This window comes from Empidonax traillii, unplaced genomic scaffold, assembly GCF_003031625.1.
Source record: "Empidonax traillii isolate 1590-97213 ecotype Southwest subspecies unplaced genomic scaffold, ASM303162v1 scaffold121:size1714817, whole genome shotgun sequence".
Classification (NCBI taxonomy): Eukaryota; Metazoa; Chordata; class Aves; order Passeriformes; family Tyrannidae; genus Empidonax; species Empidonax traillii.
The window spans coordinates 878,037-894,102 of record NW_020955314.1 but is presented as its reverse complement, the minus strand read 5'-3'; the positions used below and the strand labels follow the sequence as shown (position 1 = coordinate 894,102).

The 16,066-nt window shown below is 39.2% G+C and overlaps 1 long non-coding RNA gene across 2 annotated transcripts; it reads right to left on the bottom strand.

Annotated features, from left to right (window-relative positions):
- Positions 1-3,828: 3,828 nt before the first annotated feature.
- On the bottom strand, positions 3,829-5,480 carry LOC114057224. 2 transcript variants are annotated; one of them, XR_003571161.1, is made up of 3 exons: positions 5,241-5,480; positions 4,995-5,107; positions 3,829-4,604 (listed from the first exon to the last, which is right to left on the bottom strand). It is a non-coding gene; the product is annotated as an uncharacterized LOC114057224 (long non-coding RNA). The 2 variants fall into 2 exon arrangements; XR_003571160.1 differs by having other exon boundaries at positions 5,247-5,480.
- Positions 5,481-16,066: the final 10,586 nt, after the last annotated feature.

Here is a 16,066-nt window from a genome sequence, read left to right as displayed (position 1 = left end):
GAACATAGAGGTCTCAACATGCCCTTGCAGGCTTCAGTCACTGAAAAGATAGGAGTGTGTGCCTGTATCTAATCTGCCTTGTGGTTCAGTAGCAACCAGAGTGCAGTCCTGTATCCATTCTTTTACCCATGGTGCTTACATGTAGATTACTACTAACTCCAAAGTGTAGGCATGGTATGTTCACCTCATTTCCAGATGGTAAGAAAGTAGGTTTTCTTATGTCTGCTTTACAGCTAGAAAACTGAGGCACAAAGAGGAACAGTGGCAGTGGAAGGTGGTGGCCAAAGAGGAAATTAAACCAAGTTTTCTCCATCCTAAAGTTAGAGATATACACCTAGAACCATCCCTGTGCCTGTGGGAACCCTGTGAACCAGCTCAGGGAATCTGAAAACCAGTCATCATGACCGTTTTTTAATGTTCACATGAGTTTCAATTTCCTGGCCTGTTCTCACTGTTGTGAACCTGAATCTGTGCCCAATCTGGCATTCAATCTTGTATGTTCACACTTGTGGTTCAGTTGTGAATCAGTGCAACTCCTCACTCAACTGGAAACAGTTGAAAACGAATTTTTAAGGCACTCTGTGCATACACTATTTCACAAACAAGCCTGAAATAAGATGCTGAATTGTCCAAAAAAGTGAAGCTGCTCCCTGGCTGCCCTCATAAAGTAGTGATGCTGTGTGAACCCATTCTGAGAATGGTGCTGTACCAAACCCGTACAAAATTATTGGAAAGGATCACATTCATGTCAATTAGTGTGGGGCAGTTCTCAAAGCTCTGCCATCCTGCTGGCATTGGTATAATTTAGAGCTCAGCATCTTTGCATCTACATATGCAGGTGTAACAGGCGTGTGTGGATGAGTGGAGCAGAAGCTGTGACCATGCACCCTCTTCTGTTTCCTTTCCTTACCACATAGAGTGTTAACTGGTGTGGGAAGTGTTATTTCCTTAAGGACAAATCCTCCTAGTATTTCACATTTTACTTGACAGGAACCCCTTCACCTTCCAATTTCAAATGAATAAATTTCATTAGAAATGTCTCATCTTTCTTGTGCAACTTATACCAATAAGAATGTTTATCTCCATTGAATTGCTTGCATTTACTATCAAAATAAATAAACAAAATATTAAGTGTAAATGGCATTTCCCCATGGGCAGTCTCATAAAAACAAACAAACAAGCAAATATGCAAACAAACAAAAAGCAAATGAAATCCAACCAACTTTCTGGCAAGAGGAAAATGGTATGGGTAAAAATATCTGCTTGTTTGATTCCACATGCAGCTCTTTATCAGGGGATGGAAATACTTCATTGGGGAGCGTACAGGCAGAACCTGATTATGTGAAGCTAGATTGTGGGGCTGTAATACACGTTGACAAGCATTTTCTCAGCAGGTATAATTACCTAAGTAAATGACCACCAACACAAATAGGGTCTTCACAGTTCCACCTGCTTGTTAATACACTTATAGACTGAAATCTATTGTACACACAAGTTTACAAGCAGAAAGAGCTAAATGTATGGAAATGGGATAAGCATGTAAGTCTGAATACAAGTTATTTCCAGGAGTAAGTTCACTTCCACAAAACTTACATTCACCCAGTATGTTTATGAGGTTCATCCCATCATACCGGGATGAACATGACCAAAATACAACAGTTTTTCTTAAATTTGTGCCTTTCATCATAGGAAAGATCATGGGTAATACAACATATATACCTAAGTATTCAAATATTTAATTGTCAAACCCATTTCCAGAATGTTTAATACTGTTTCTGAAATGGGGAAGGGAAAACAGGAACACCATTAAGATACAGTGTACACAAACATGGAATGTGGACTGAAACGATTGGATATCAGTGCTGTTTGGAAAAAACTTACTGGGAGCTAGGGCAAGAATCACTTTAGCTATCTGCTACTTTAATAATCTGAGATGTTTTACAATATGAATTCTCTGAGTGAAGTGTTGCCAATCCAACTGAACTTGCAGCAATGGCCTCGAAACACTGCTAGGTAGAAGAGCTTGGTTTCACAGGTGCCTCACTGAGCTGCTTTGAATGTCAGTGGCTCTAAATGGTTCAACAGCTGGACACAGCACACAGCTGGGAGCTGCAAACTTGCATGGCAGAATGGCTAGAGCACCTCTCCTTCAATGTTCAGGTTAGGCCAGTAGAAAAATATTTTCTGTCTGTAGTCCTGTAGAAAAATATTTTATAGGAAAATGAGAGTGCAAGGGCCACCACTCATTGAAAGTCTGTTGCTGAAGTAGGAGTCCTATGCTAGAGATTTTTTGTGGTTCTTCTTTTGTCAGTTTTGCCTCTGTATTAATTTATTTGATTTCTGATTATAAACATTGACCCCCGAGGGAAAAAATCTTGCTGGCTGTTTATGTGTTGTGTTTTCTGCTAAGTCGTTCTGTCGTGGTAGGAAAGGCTGTAATGCCCCTTGTACTCCAAGACACATTCAAGTAGGAATATGGGCACCTCTGTTTCACGTATTTCCACTGCCACCTTCACTTCTCTTTTTGTCTTTTCTCTGTGCTGTTTTTCACCCTGCTAACACATGGATGGAAATTGCCCCCATGGTTTTCCCCACTAGTTTATTTTATTACTTTTCTTATTTAAGTATCTCTCCTTATGCTGAACACAACTCAGTTGCAGTTTTAAACAAGAAAAAATTACTTTGCTCACATCTGTACTCCTTTATAGTTTAGGGCAAGTAACAGATAGAGAATCCTTCTTCAAAACTAGTTTTTATGTAATCAACTGCGTTGGTTGAATGAAAGGGCCCAAATATTTTTTAAGCATTTTCCTGTTACTATTAATAATAATCTACTTTCTCCAAGGTTCTTATTTGGTTTTGGCTAAAAAACTGTGTGTTTGCTACCTTCCCTGTTACAGTTCAGTGTCTTCCCAAGAAAAGATCCAGCTGGTGAAATCTTGTTGCTGTTTTTGTTAGAATACAAACTCTCTTCTAAAATATTGTTTTGACCTCTTCTGTTCTGCAGCTTTATTCAGAGCTTTTACAATGACACTGAAGTAAGTCCGGAGTGTGATTTTGCCAGGTTGTCATCCCTGGACTGAAGTCTGCTTTCTTGTGGCAGTAACCAAACATGTATTTTGCCAATGGAACGAATTCTTTTCTATTGCAAACTTTCTGTGTACTTTGAGAAATTCTGTGGATTGCTGCCTAGTCAACTTTCCTGCTGAACAGGCATGTGTGCATGTGTATGTGTGAAATAAAGATGGGAGTAATATCCTACAAAATCCAAAAATTTCAATATGGGAACTGTCCTAGTCCACTTTGAGATTCCTTTATGTATGACAAAGTAGTATTTTAGCATAATAATAAGATGAAGGTCAATTTCTTCAGATGTTCTTTAAGAAGTCCTCATTTTCTCACTATCCATGGATGCAGAGAGAATCTAACAAGGATGCTAGCACAGACTGTTTCAGCATTTACTGTTTCCCAGCACATGGTGCTTGATAATAGCGTCCTGTTGATCTTTGTATTTGGCTCTGTAAAAATCTGTTAGAAAACAGTTGTAGTGCTGGGGACCGATGAAGCCATAGGATGCTGCTGTATCTTTGTTTCAACCAGAGATTTTATGAAAGTATTAAAGGATTATTTCTTATCTCTGATTAAATCCAAGGTTTCATTCCCCAGAGCCATCAAACTAACACCTTTCTTTAGTATAATACATACATGCCTTTGCAAATATTTTAAAAACAGTCATCAATCATGTGTTGTAACTGAAAACCAACCATCAAGAAGTAGACTTCCTTGCTTATTCTCCACGGGTGGAATTCAATTATGCAGAGGAACAAAACAAGGCCTATGTACCATCCAAGTCCCTCGTAGTCCTGTTTGTGCTGACTCTTTACACACGGGTAAACTCTTCCACAAAGAAACAATTTCTGTGTGATGTCCGAGTGCCACAATCAATTAAATTTTGTCTGTAGGACCCCTGTCAGTATTGTGTGTGGAAGATGGAAGACATGCCAAGAAGAGTTTCATTCCCAGTGGGCCTGGCTTGTGCCCAGCTGAAGTCAGTGGAACTTTAGCCATTCCTTCCAAAATCAACAGAATGGCTCCTCCACTCACTCCATATTTCTCTTGCTAAGCCATAGTTTTCTGATATTTTCAGGCACTCATGCTCTTCAGCTTGGAATCCCCAAAAGGTTGGGTTTCATAACAAAAGGCAGCCCTCATTCTTTTAAATTCTAGTAGACAGAAGAGAGCAACGTGAGTCATTTTTTTCCCCCTTGCTAATCTTGATAGGATGCTACAGGTTTGCCAAAGATTACTGGAGGTTTCCATGAACAAGGTGTGAGTGGAGACTGCAGCAGTTTGAAGCAAACTAGGATGTTGTTTTTTGTAGGTTTTCCTCTTAATTCATTGGAAGGGACAAAATGCACCTGCAGCGCTATCCTAGTGCCGCTCCCTTGGCTGTTTGCATTTTAGCAGTGAGTGTCATCTCCTTAAAAATGCTTGATGTTATTTTCAGTAAAAGAATTCTCATAGTCCAAAGCAATCTATTTTTCCAGAAATGTTCCCATATCCTCTTAGAGATCTCACAGCACCTTGCAGACCTGACACAGAGCCTTTCAAGTAAACAGAAAGTCTCAGTGGCCTCAAGGGTTTAGTTAGGGAACCCTGTGGACTGCACAAGACAGGTAACACCATCAAAAGCACCTAATAACTACTGACAGTCAGTAGGTCTTAGTCTCCAAATCACTTGGATGACTCTAAAAATATTTATTCCAGGGCTGGCTATACATTCTCAGCAGTACAGAGCACATAAATGGTACTCAATGAATAATATAGAAGTTCTTCTAAGTACAAAAATATCTCTGTTCAGGAAAATTATAATTTTATGCTTTGCTATTTCTTTCTTGTCAATGTCTTTGTAAGCATCCCTTTGGCTATAGTATTTGCTTAAAGTACAAATATGTACTATGTGTCAAAATAAAATATTTATTGAATACATTTACTTTGTGTCTGTTGACTTATGGGTGGATTCTGAAGTGCTTCTTTGCTGCACCTGTTGAAGCCATTTTACATTCTCTCTTGGCTAGAGGAAATGAAAATTTGAAGCCTCACAGTTCTGCAAAAAGAAATGTTTGAAAAGAATTTGAATTGAAATTTATTACAAACATTCAGTTTTGCTGTCACTCCAGGACCAGCCACGGGATTGCTTAAAAACAGGGGTTTTTAAGGGTAGAGATAGTTGTCTCTACCAAAACCAGTCCTGATTTGTAGGTGGGCTGATATGAACTGGTACTGCAGATTACTGGGTGCAACTTGTCCAAGGATGCTTGAGGTGGACTGGGTTTCCTGATGTCCCCAGAGGGAGCAAAGCACATGGGCTTGGTTTCTTTTCTTCTCTCTTTCTTGCAATAATCCAGGGAGAAGAGTGTGAGCCAGTGGAGCACTGAGTCTCTCACACCATGGCCTGCATCACCCAGATGAAAAATGGGTTTCGTAGATGACTGTGACATTACTGAAGGAATGCAACCCTATGACCTCGGAGAAGATAAGGGAATGTACCTTTCCCAAACTCCAGGGAGTCTACATGGTAGCTAAGAAATTGGAGACATTTCTAGCACTGGCAGAAGTTCAAAAAAACAGCCATGGGACCTGACAAGTGGTCCTTCCTGTCAGAGAAATTTACTCCTAGACAGAGGAGCAAGCTGGTATTCAGACACTGACAGCAGCAGATAGTCATAGTGGGTTTGCCTGACTGAAAGTGATGTGATTGGTGATAACTTATCAGGAAGCAGGAGGGCACCCTCCCAGAGCCTCATTGTCCATGTAAGCACCACCAAAGTGGCAGTGGGCACTGGAAACTCAGACCTGGGCTTTGTGTGAGACTCATGCATGGGACACCAGGCACCGCAGCTATTGCCGTCTTCTGTGGCTGCTTCACAAGGTGTCCTGCAGTCCTCACTCCATGTCTTTCCCTGAGCATCTGTTAAAAGACGCAACCATGATGCACCTTAAGCCTCTTGCAAAAGGTGAAGGACAAACAAAGGCATTGTGATGCAGTTGTGTCCTTTAATTTGGATTAAAAAGGTAGAAATTTAGGCACAGTTTTTCAAGGAGGATCTATGAATGGCTAAGTGCGCCTGTGCACAGACTCATAACCAAAAGGTTTGTGAATGGGGAGATTAAGTTCTATTGTTGCTGTCTCTTTGTTAAGTGATTGGGTCCTTTGAATATGTAAACAATAAATCTATTGTTTGAGGCCTAGAACAAGTAAAATTAGATGAGTATTCAGTTTAGGCAGTTCAGCTCTTTCTGTAAGTGATAAGAGACATACAGGCTCCCCTTGGATCTGGACCCACTCTGGATTTCTTTTTGTAGTTGCTCAATTCCTCTCACTGTCTATAAACGAAGCTGAGGAGACTGTCTTTTGACAGAGTTACACGTGCCTGAAGTTATATGGTGTCACAGCTCCATTTAGCTTTCCTGTATGAAGATTTAGAAGAACAGAGAACCTAAAAAATGCTCATTTCCTGTCTACTGGATTTAAATTAAGCATACAGGGATCCGTGCCTCAAATAAGCTGGTTTGTACAGTTCAAACACCTTCTTCAACCCAAGAAAGAAAGACCCAATTCAACAACTATTTTATTTCTGCATCCCATTACAATCATTACAATGCAATTATGTTAAATCCAACACAAGAAACCAATAATTTTTACTGACACAGTGGAATACTGACTGCTAGAGAGTGGGAATAGAGGTCTACCAAGCCAAAGAGAGCAAATGACGACTGGTCCTTCAAATACTCTAATTTCCATAAAAGCAAAGAAATATCAACTCTTTCTTTTATCTTTGTGTATCATATCATACAGAAAGAGGTCTTGACATTCTTTGAAAGCTACTCTGAAGCCTCCACATGAGCTGTACCTAAAGAGCTGCAGCTGATACATGAAAAGTCTTTAAAAACAATTCTGCAACCGAGGCTAGATCCATTGGGATCAAATAAGGTAGTCTTTAATTATACCCCCCCCAAAAAGCTATGCATATGCAGAATGTTTCCAGAGTTTGGCTATACCTTGAGAGCTTGTTTTAGAAGACAAGCCTTTTGCATGTTTTAAATGGGATTGAACCAAGTTATGGGAAGAGCTTACACGGTTGCCTTTATGATCAGAACCAAAGACCCTGTATAACTGATTTTTTTAAAAAAATTAACATATGTGCACACTTTGCAGGCAGAGACTTATTCTATTGAAACAAAACCAGCTCTGTGAAAAGTTAAGCATGTCCATAAGCTTTTGCAGGATGGGCCTGATTTTGTGAAAATGTACTGAAAAATCTGTGTGGTGCTTCGTCAGTTCACTTCTATCAGAAAGCATGTTAGAGCCTATGTGTATTGCTGTGGAATTGCACTGTTAGCTGTATAAAAAATAGCATTTTCTTGCAAAAAATTTCCTGGTTGTTTTAGCAAATTTTTTTCTTTGACAGGAAATGTATTGATCTGATCCTGGGAAAGTGACTGTAGTGCTCAACAGAACAGTTCCTGCCGTATAATTTTGGTGTTCATAAGGTTGTGTAATATTTCATATGAAAAACCTCTGTCAACTTCTACTGACTGCTTAATCTTAAAATGATTCATCCACACAAATGTATTTTTCAGAAAAGCTTCTGAAGCAGGAAACTGACCTCACTGTAAAATACAATTTATTTAAATGTATGTTGATTATAGAAGTGTATACATATCTCTATATATTTCTTTTAGCTTTTCTGATTTATTTTCTAACTCGTAAGGAAATATAGTGTTTAAAATAATATGAAAAGGAAATTCATGAGAAATAATATATTTTGAAGTATAAATTTGCAAAAGCGTGTATTTTGGTTCTGTAACTTTTAGTGTTTACATATAACTATAAAATAAGAAAAGTTCACATGTGAAATAGTTAAAATTCTCAACATTTTTCAGTTTTGAATTAAGCAAACTTTATATTTCTAATAATCGTAGTCCATGTTTATATCTTCAGATTTCCATCTCAGTAAATCTGAATGTTTTTGCCAGTCAGATTTCCCATGCACCAGTGGAAACTTTGATTTCTATCCCCACCTTTTACTATTTCTCTTAATCTTCATGGGAAGAACCATCTGTAATAAACTAGGAGAGGAGAGACTGGTTCCACTGACAGCAAATTAAGGTTTTCCCATTAGTTCCCTGAAGTTAGGGGGTTCAGTCTCAAGACATAAGTGCAAGTAATGATGGACATGTTTAAGTTGGTGTTTAGTCATTGGCTTCAAAGGGGACACATTTCATCCTCAAATGTTTTATTTCAGTAGTGTTTTAAAATATCCGTGTGACTAGATGTATACAAACACACACACACACACACACACACAGATGTTCCTCTCACTCACATTTCACGTGGGAGAACACATGGTAGGCTCAGAGTTAAAGCCAGAGAGGTGTGGTGTTCTCTGGTTGTCTTTTTTTTTAAACATAGTTATAACTTGCATCAAAACTTTCTCTTTTTTTATTCTTACACAGATAAAAAAAACAAACCCAACCCTTTCATAAAGAAGAAGTTTTCCCAGCTTGTCTCTGACTGTGTTGTCAGGACCAGTGTCTCACTCATGTGTGATGTTATGTTTTCCCATAAAACCTTGATAGGAACTTAACATAGAAACTTTAATTAATTTCTTAGTCCTAAACCAGTCAGTATTTTACAAACTTATGACCAAATTTACTAGTAAGTGTTACAAAGGTCATTGTGTTGCATAAAGCCACAATTTCTCAAGAAGATATATATTGCTATTTTAAAACCTTTTAACCTTTAAGCTAAGCTTGCAATTTTGTGACCTGTTGCTTGTTCACATGTAGTACTAACTTGAAATCTTAGCAAAAACTGGAGGTGAGTGCAATCCAAACGTGCCAATGCAAATGAGACCAATTTGGAAAACTGTATCTAGAAAAAAATCAAAATCATAGAATCATAGAATAACCCAGGTTGAAAGTGGCCTCAAAAATGTAGGCATTTTTTATATCTCCTCTTAAAGAACAAAAGAAGGCCCAAAACAAGTACTGTATATCACTAAAGTATCTAGACGTGATTAAATTAAATTGGATTTAAAGTGGTGTAGAGGCCTTGAAATGGTCTGATTGACTTCATGTTTGCTGACACTGGGGACTGAGCTATGGATTTTCAAAATAAACCACCATAAATCTCTGCAAACTATGAAGACCTGAGAATTTTAGCAGACATTGTCCATGAAATGGCTGTGGATAGAGACAAGAAAAACATCCTGTTGGTATTGGTACGCAAAGAGTGTAATGCTGCTGCAGTAGCTGGATGAAAACAAACCCACCACAACATTGATATGGATTCCAATCAATAATAAGATGGAGCAGAGAAACATCTCCCAATAGTGACTGAGCCCTTCACTGTATAATTTTCGTTGCCGTTTAGAGACCATAATAAAGAATTTCAGTTCCCAGATGCAAAAGCCTTTCAAGAATGATGCTACAAATAAGACACCTCAGGTACACTGACCTAAACAAAAGCTACTCCTCTCCTAAATGTAAGTTTTGCTGTTTCTTCCTTTTTTAAGGGCTATTACCCCCTGTCCTCATTCTAATTAGTGCCCAGGAAAAGTCCTGTGCTGCCCAAGAGGAAGCCTGTAGATTTTTGCTGAGTCTAGTTGTTCCAAGCAGCAGTCTTTGGACATCTCCTGGTCCTGTTAAGTAGTTGTATGTTGTTTCCGATGACCCATTGGGTCATTGATGCTCTTTGACTGTTTTCTTTTATTTTCAGTTGCTGAATTAGTTAAAAGAAGAAATGACATAACACTGTCCTAAGATGACTATTCAAAGTGAGCAATTGCTGCTGTAGTTGCCATAGGGATACTGAATGAATGCAGATGAGGCAGGAGATATCCAGAAGGCTCTGTGAACACGAGTTTCTCTTCAGCAGCCCAGTGTGACCAAAAGCTGGGAGATTTCTGCACTTCCATACTGCTGGGGGCAGATGTTGAAATGGCTGGCTGTGTGCTGCACCTTGCTCACCACTGAAAGTGGAACTTGGCCTCTTAGGTGCTTTTGAAAACATTACCACAAGTTCCCTAGGAGCAATACTTAGAAACAGCTACTTGCTGCAAAGACTAAAATACCACCAATACTGGAGTCGTAATAAATGCACCAAGGAAAACTGTGGAAGCTGAATACAGATGAGACGAAATGGTGTATTTGGGGACTGATAGAGTCTAATTAAAATAAACTAATATTTGGAGAGGAGTAGCTCCTCCACAGAGGAAGGAGCTATTATATAAAAGGTGTTCAGCACTATGACAATCTTTCCATGGAAAAGGACCGATAAGTGAGCTGCCTCACAAGAACTTTGTTTCTAGCATTATTTATCTGGTTGATGACAAGTGGTGAAAGTAGTCAACTACACAGAGAATGGTGATAATTTTTAGTTTAGTTGTGTATTGGCATCTATTCCAAACAGGACTATATCAAGGCTCTGGTCATTACGGATATAACCTATAAATGCAATGACATTATAATGCTTAATCCTCAGAAAACACTGACAAACTTAAACGATAACTTGGTGACACACACCAGCACTCACAAACTCTACCTTTGGAGAACCTTTTCCTCCCAGCTTCCTCATGGAAAGAGGTAGATCTTACAGCCTAAGGGTCCTCAGATTTATGCTTTCCATTGGAAGCTATAGAAAAAGAGCGATGACATTTATGACAAGAATCAACTCTGCCCTCAGGTGCTTTTTCACAGTTGTACATGAGGACTGAGTTTAACACTAAATTATTTGGTTAAAAATACACAAATAAGTACAGTTTCACACTATACATCTTTTGACACAGACACAGATGTTAATTATTAAGGCAGGTTAGAGCCTTGGCTGTTGTGAATGGATGTATTTCAGTTACTTTCAGAGAAATTGGAGTGATTTGCTTCAAGTCACTTAGACTATCAGCTTGGACATTCAGCTCCCAAAATGCAAATTTGTGCTGGAAAAAAACCTCGTGCTGGCCATGAGTAGGCTGCAAATCCAATGCTCTTTCAAGGTCTGTTTTCTTAAGCATTGTGCATTGGATGTATTAACAGCGTAACATACCCTTGAAAGGATTAACTGTAGATATTATACCCAAATTTGAGCCAGGATAATTAATTTGAAATCGTGAAAGGTATGAACGGGATTTTATAAAAACAGATGTAAACATTCCCCAACTAGATGGAATGAATTAGCAGCTAAGGAATAACCAGAACACATATGATTCTCTGATAAATAAATACACAAAATCTGACTTGTCTTACTCAAGAGTGGACTAGATGACAGTAGCAGCTTCTCTATTCCCACTCATCAAAATACTGTCTGCCCTTCCTATTTATAACACCTCTAAGCTTAAAGCTCTGCAACTTCTTTTAAAATGTCCTCCCCCTTCTCATCTTTATGGTTATTATAGTATTATTAACACTATGCATTAGTACCTTTCAAATTTGTCTGATGGAGGTTAATTAATCCCTTTTAAACCACTCAAGACTTAATTGAAATAAACAAACATTATCATATCCATCTTCCAGCTGAAGGAAATGAAGCACAGAAAAGTTAAGTTGCTTCTTAAGTCATAAAACAAGTCAGTAGGCAAATCAGGGGGAGAGGTAAGCAGCCCTGGACTTCTAGACTCCCACTGTAATGATTGCATTAGCCTGACTTCCTAGAACCAGTATGTCTGAATGAGATAATTTTATTCAAAAGAGTTCTCAATTATATTCACATTTAGGCTTGATTCCAGTATTACTGTAACCAGTGGGAAAACAGCAGCCGAAGATTTTGGTGCTAATGTACCCTTTTCAGTGAAAGGAAAGACAACTGTGAGACAGTGTGGGTGAAATCATTTTCCTAATGGAGTACTTTTTTTCATGTTAGCAGGTGTCAGTATTATAAACTCTCAAGAAAGGCCAGGTGCTGTGCTTGGGTATGATCTCACCTTCCTTGTAAATTAGCCCTTAATATGTTTCTAATTTCCTTGGTCAGGCACAACCCCCTCTGCCTACTCCCTTGGACAGTTCAACCTTCCCATAGCCACAGATGGTGATGGCAATAGGTAACACTGGATGCAAGAAGGGTCACTTGACCAGCCCTTGCTGTTGCTGTGGACCCTTCCCTGCTTTCCAGTGCTTGATGACAGAGTGTAGGGAAGACAGGAGGGTGGATGGGTGTGGAAAAGGACTGCTGTTACACATGGGTGGTGATGCAGTTCATGCCTCCGGTCAGATGTAGGGGAGAAGGCCCCCGAGATATGATGGTTATTGCAAGTGACTCCAATCACTAGGAAGCAGGGTGTGCTGCAGGTTCTCCGGGGACAGTGGCCTCTGGACTTATGCAGAGCACTTAGCTTCAAACCAACCTTTTGGGCTCCACAATATATCAAAATAACAGGGGCAACAGCATTCTGAGAGATGCTCAACATACCCTCCACCACCATGAGGAGCAAAACCATGCCAGGGCAGGTCTACCAGGCCTTCCTCCTGCTCCCTCCCTGAGGCAATAGGATGGCCATCTGTATACCACTCTGATATGTCAGCACTAAACACCCAGCTCGTACACGACATGCTTTATCTCCCATTCTGTACACAGCCTATTGACACATGACAGTGGTAGCAGGACCTCAGCGATTTTCCTGATTTCTCCTGTTTATTCCTGATTTCCACTGGCACAAGAGAAATGGATCGTTGCTAGGCATCTTTTTACAGAAAAACTGGACCAACAGTGGTAGGAGAATGAACTCACATTTAATTTCTGCTTGAAAAATATTGCTGATGGAAAGGCCTTGTGTTAAACTTCTGTGGTGGTAGACTTTCACCTTACTGGGAGTAGTTAGACCAGACAATTGAGTAGCCTTTACTATTAAGAGCAGATTTAAAATATCTTAATCAATGCAATCATAAAATCATAAACACAAAAATTTAAGTGTAGCTGTAATCCTCATTAGCACATGACACCATGCTCAGTTTCACATGCAATTACCTGGATAGACCATGTAATTATGCCACATAATTACTCATGCATTTTACAAATGAAGTTGCATCTCTGCAGGTCAAGATGATGTAGCTCTTTCATGTCCTGTGGCACATTTTCCCTCATATACACATTCTCTTTTTTAAAAGCAAGAGCCAGAAGTTGAAAAAAGTCATCCGAGAGTGCAAGAAAAAAGTTAAAGATTGTGTTTCAGGCAGTGAATTTTGCTTTAGGACATTAGGCTTAATTGATGGATTTTGTTGGCAGAAGCTTGTTTAGAATATGTAAACTATTACAAATGTAACCTGTTATTGCTGGTATCTATTAAACCTCTTAATATGCTCTAGGCTCCCTCCCTGAGGGCATGAAAACACGAACAAATAGGAAATTCCCAGGCAGGAAGTGATGCCAGCCCATGTTCTCAACTGTATTTAAATATACTCAGTGCAGCAAAAGGCAGGAATTACATCGATGTTGGTTATAATTCCCAAGTACACCGTGATAATCTGTTTCAGTCCCCAAATAGGTTTGCAATATAGACCTTATCATAGTTTACACTGCGGAAAAGCAAGACTACCTCTAGAGGCCAGCTGTGTCAACTCTGGCTGCTGGACTCCTGCCCAAATTGTATAGGCAGTGCACAGATATCACCCGTAAAGACAAAAGCCCTGATACCCTATTGCCCTGTATTTCACTTTGCCCTTTAATTGTGTTTGTTCAAACAGAAGTGGGTATAAAATGCCACAGGTCTGGTTGCATCGGTCTGCAGTCCCAGGCAAGGAGTGGGAAGAGAGTCTCATGACTGACTGATACTGGATTAATTTGTCATTCAAAAAAAAAAAAAAGTCTCAAAAAGAACTATATTAAAAATATATTTCATATGACCTCACTTGAAACATTTTATTCTGGGTTAGAGAGTTTCTTTCAATCATTTTATTGTTTCTTCAACAAAAAGAAAGCAGCTTTAAAACAAAAGCAGTTTGGAGAAAATAATTCTGTTGGAATAAAACCTACCAAAAGGAAATGGAGTCATTCAGTAATACAGTGAAACACTGTCAAATTCACACCACGTTTTTCTCATCCCAAAACAAAGGTATGTGCCAAAACAAATTTTGGTGATTAATATGGTCACCAGGAGTGCCAGGTCAGCTTTATTTTTAGTAAGTAACATAGCCCTTGAGTTCCTACAAAACAAAGCCCATTGCAGTGAGTGCAAGCTCAGCCCTAAACATTTGGGGCAAAAGGTAAGGTAAATGGAGAGGAAGCCACCTACAGATCTATAATCCCAACCAGTGGCACGGCCTTTAGAAAATTATGCAGTTCTAATGGGTCTCCTTTCCCTGGGAAGTGTGAGTAGCCCAGTTGTTCCTTGACTGATATCACCTAACACTTGCAGGTAGCTACATCTTGTTCTCTGACTGGGGTGAAGGTATTTGGGCAAGATGAAGAGAGAAAATATACAAAGGCAGCGCCTAGAGATAGAAATTGTTGTACCTTGTCTATATAGTGTGACAGTTAATGTCAGTCTAGAAATGTTAACATTTGGTTTTGTGTACTGGCTCTTGGTAGCCCATTAAAGAAAAATGAAATAAGGTGAACCACCATCACGAGTTTTCTCTTGGGTGCTAAACCAGAGCAGAGTCAGCTGAAATCAAAGCTTTTCTTATTCAAAGGGCACTGCGAGGTCTTACCCCCAGTGTTGGTCAACACATTCTCAAAAATATTGCTAACAAATTTTTAGAGACCTAAAAATCTAATTCAAACAAGTTTTCCATTTGTCTGTGAAGATCTATTTGCACATAAACTTCAGAATGCCTGAGCAATTTTTCTCTAATTTAGATTAATTTTTTTTTTTTTAAATGCCAAGGTTGATATTTAAAAAGGCATTTTAAGTGTTTGCTTCTTAAACAGTTTTAAAGAACATATTCAAGGACCTGTTGTTCATGTATAAATAAGAGTGTACAGTATTGTACTGGATAAGGTTTACAATGAAACCTCCTGTCACCAAATCTGTGCAAAGTGATAAGATCTATTTCATACAGTAATTTGAATGTGTAGATCTCAAAGCCCTTGAGGAAAGGGGTTGTAATCATCAACAGTGATGATCACTGCTGATGGGGAACCTCAGGAGATAAAGGGATTCAGTGAAGGTCATCCAGCATCCCAAGACCTGAGTTGCACCCTGCTCTCCTTTGAGCTAGGCTAGCACTTGGTCCCTTGGGTCATACTGCTGCTTTAACAGGTTGATATATAATTTTTTTTCCTTCAGGTGGTTTGGAACTAAGGGTGCAACATTGAGTCAGAGTGCATGCACGTTTCCTCCCCACCTCGCCCTGTGCTGTCTTTTCCTCTCCTCCCACATTTAATATGTCTGAGCTAATTTTTTTACAAGGATTTTCTGGAAGCAGTGATAGATAAGGGGAAAGTACTCTGAAGGCTGTAATAAACAAAAGCCCTCATTTGGATTTAACTGATGTATTCATCACCTTGCTTTGTGCAAAAATCCTTGTGCCCAGCTCTCTTCTATCACAGCCAAACAGGTCATACCATCTCTTTTATAAATGTGTCACTTTACTGGATAGTTTTCCTTCCCTGATCTTTCTCCTGAAAGGTTACTCCAGAGCATCTCTGGTGTAGGAGGTTGTCACCTTACTCATAGCTAGTTTTGGACTATCCCTTTCCATACCAGCTTTGCCGTTTAGGTTAAACACACTCCTAAGTTTTATGTCTCCCTGAATGTATACACCCCACAAGCCTACATTTACTATACTGAGTAAGAGAAGATATAAAACACATTAATCTGATGAACACGGCAAAAAAAGAATTTCCTTCTTCTCTTATGTCTAGCTAATTATTATTTACATGGCTTAAGTAAGATATAAACTGTATACTGGTTCTTGACTCTGTCATGCTGTGCATGGACTACCTAGATATCCATGGGAGATGGCAAGGGGGATACCTTGCAGGAGTTTGGGATTACCATGATTGTCATCCTGCTCTCCAATTATGACTTTTTCAGGCTGAATCACTGTCCTTCCTCCACCACCCTGACGC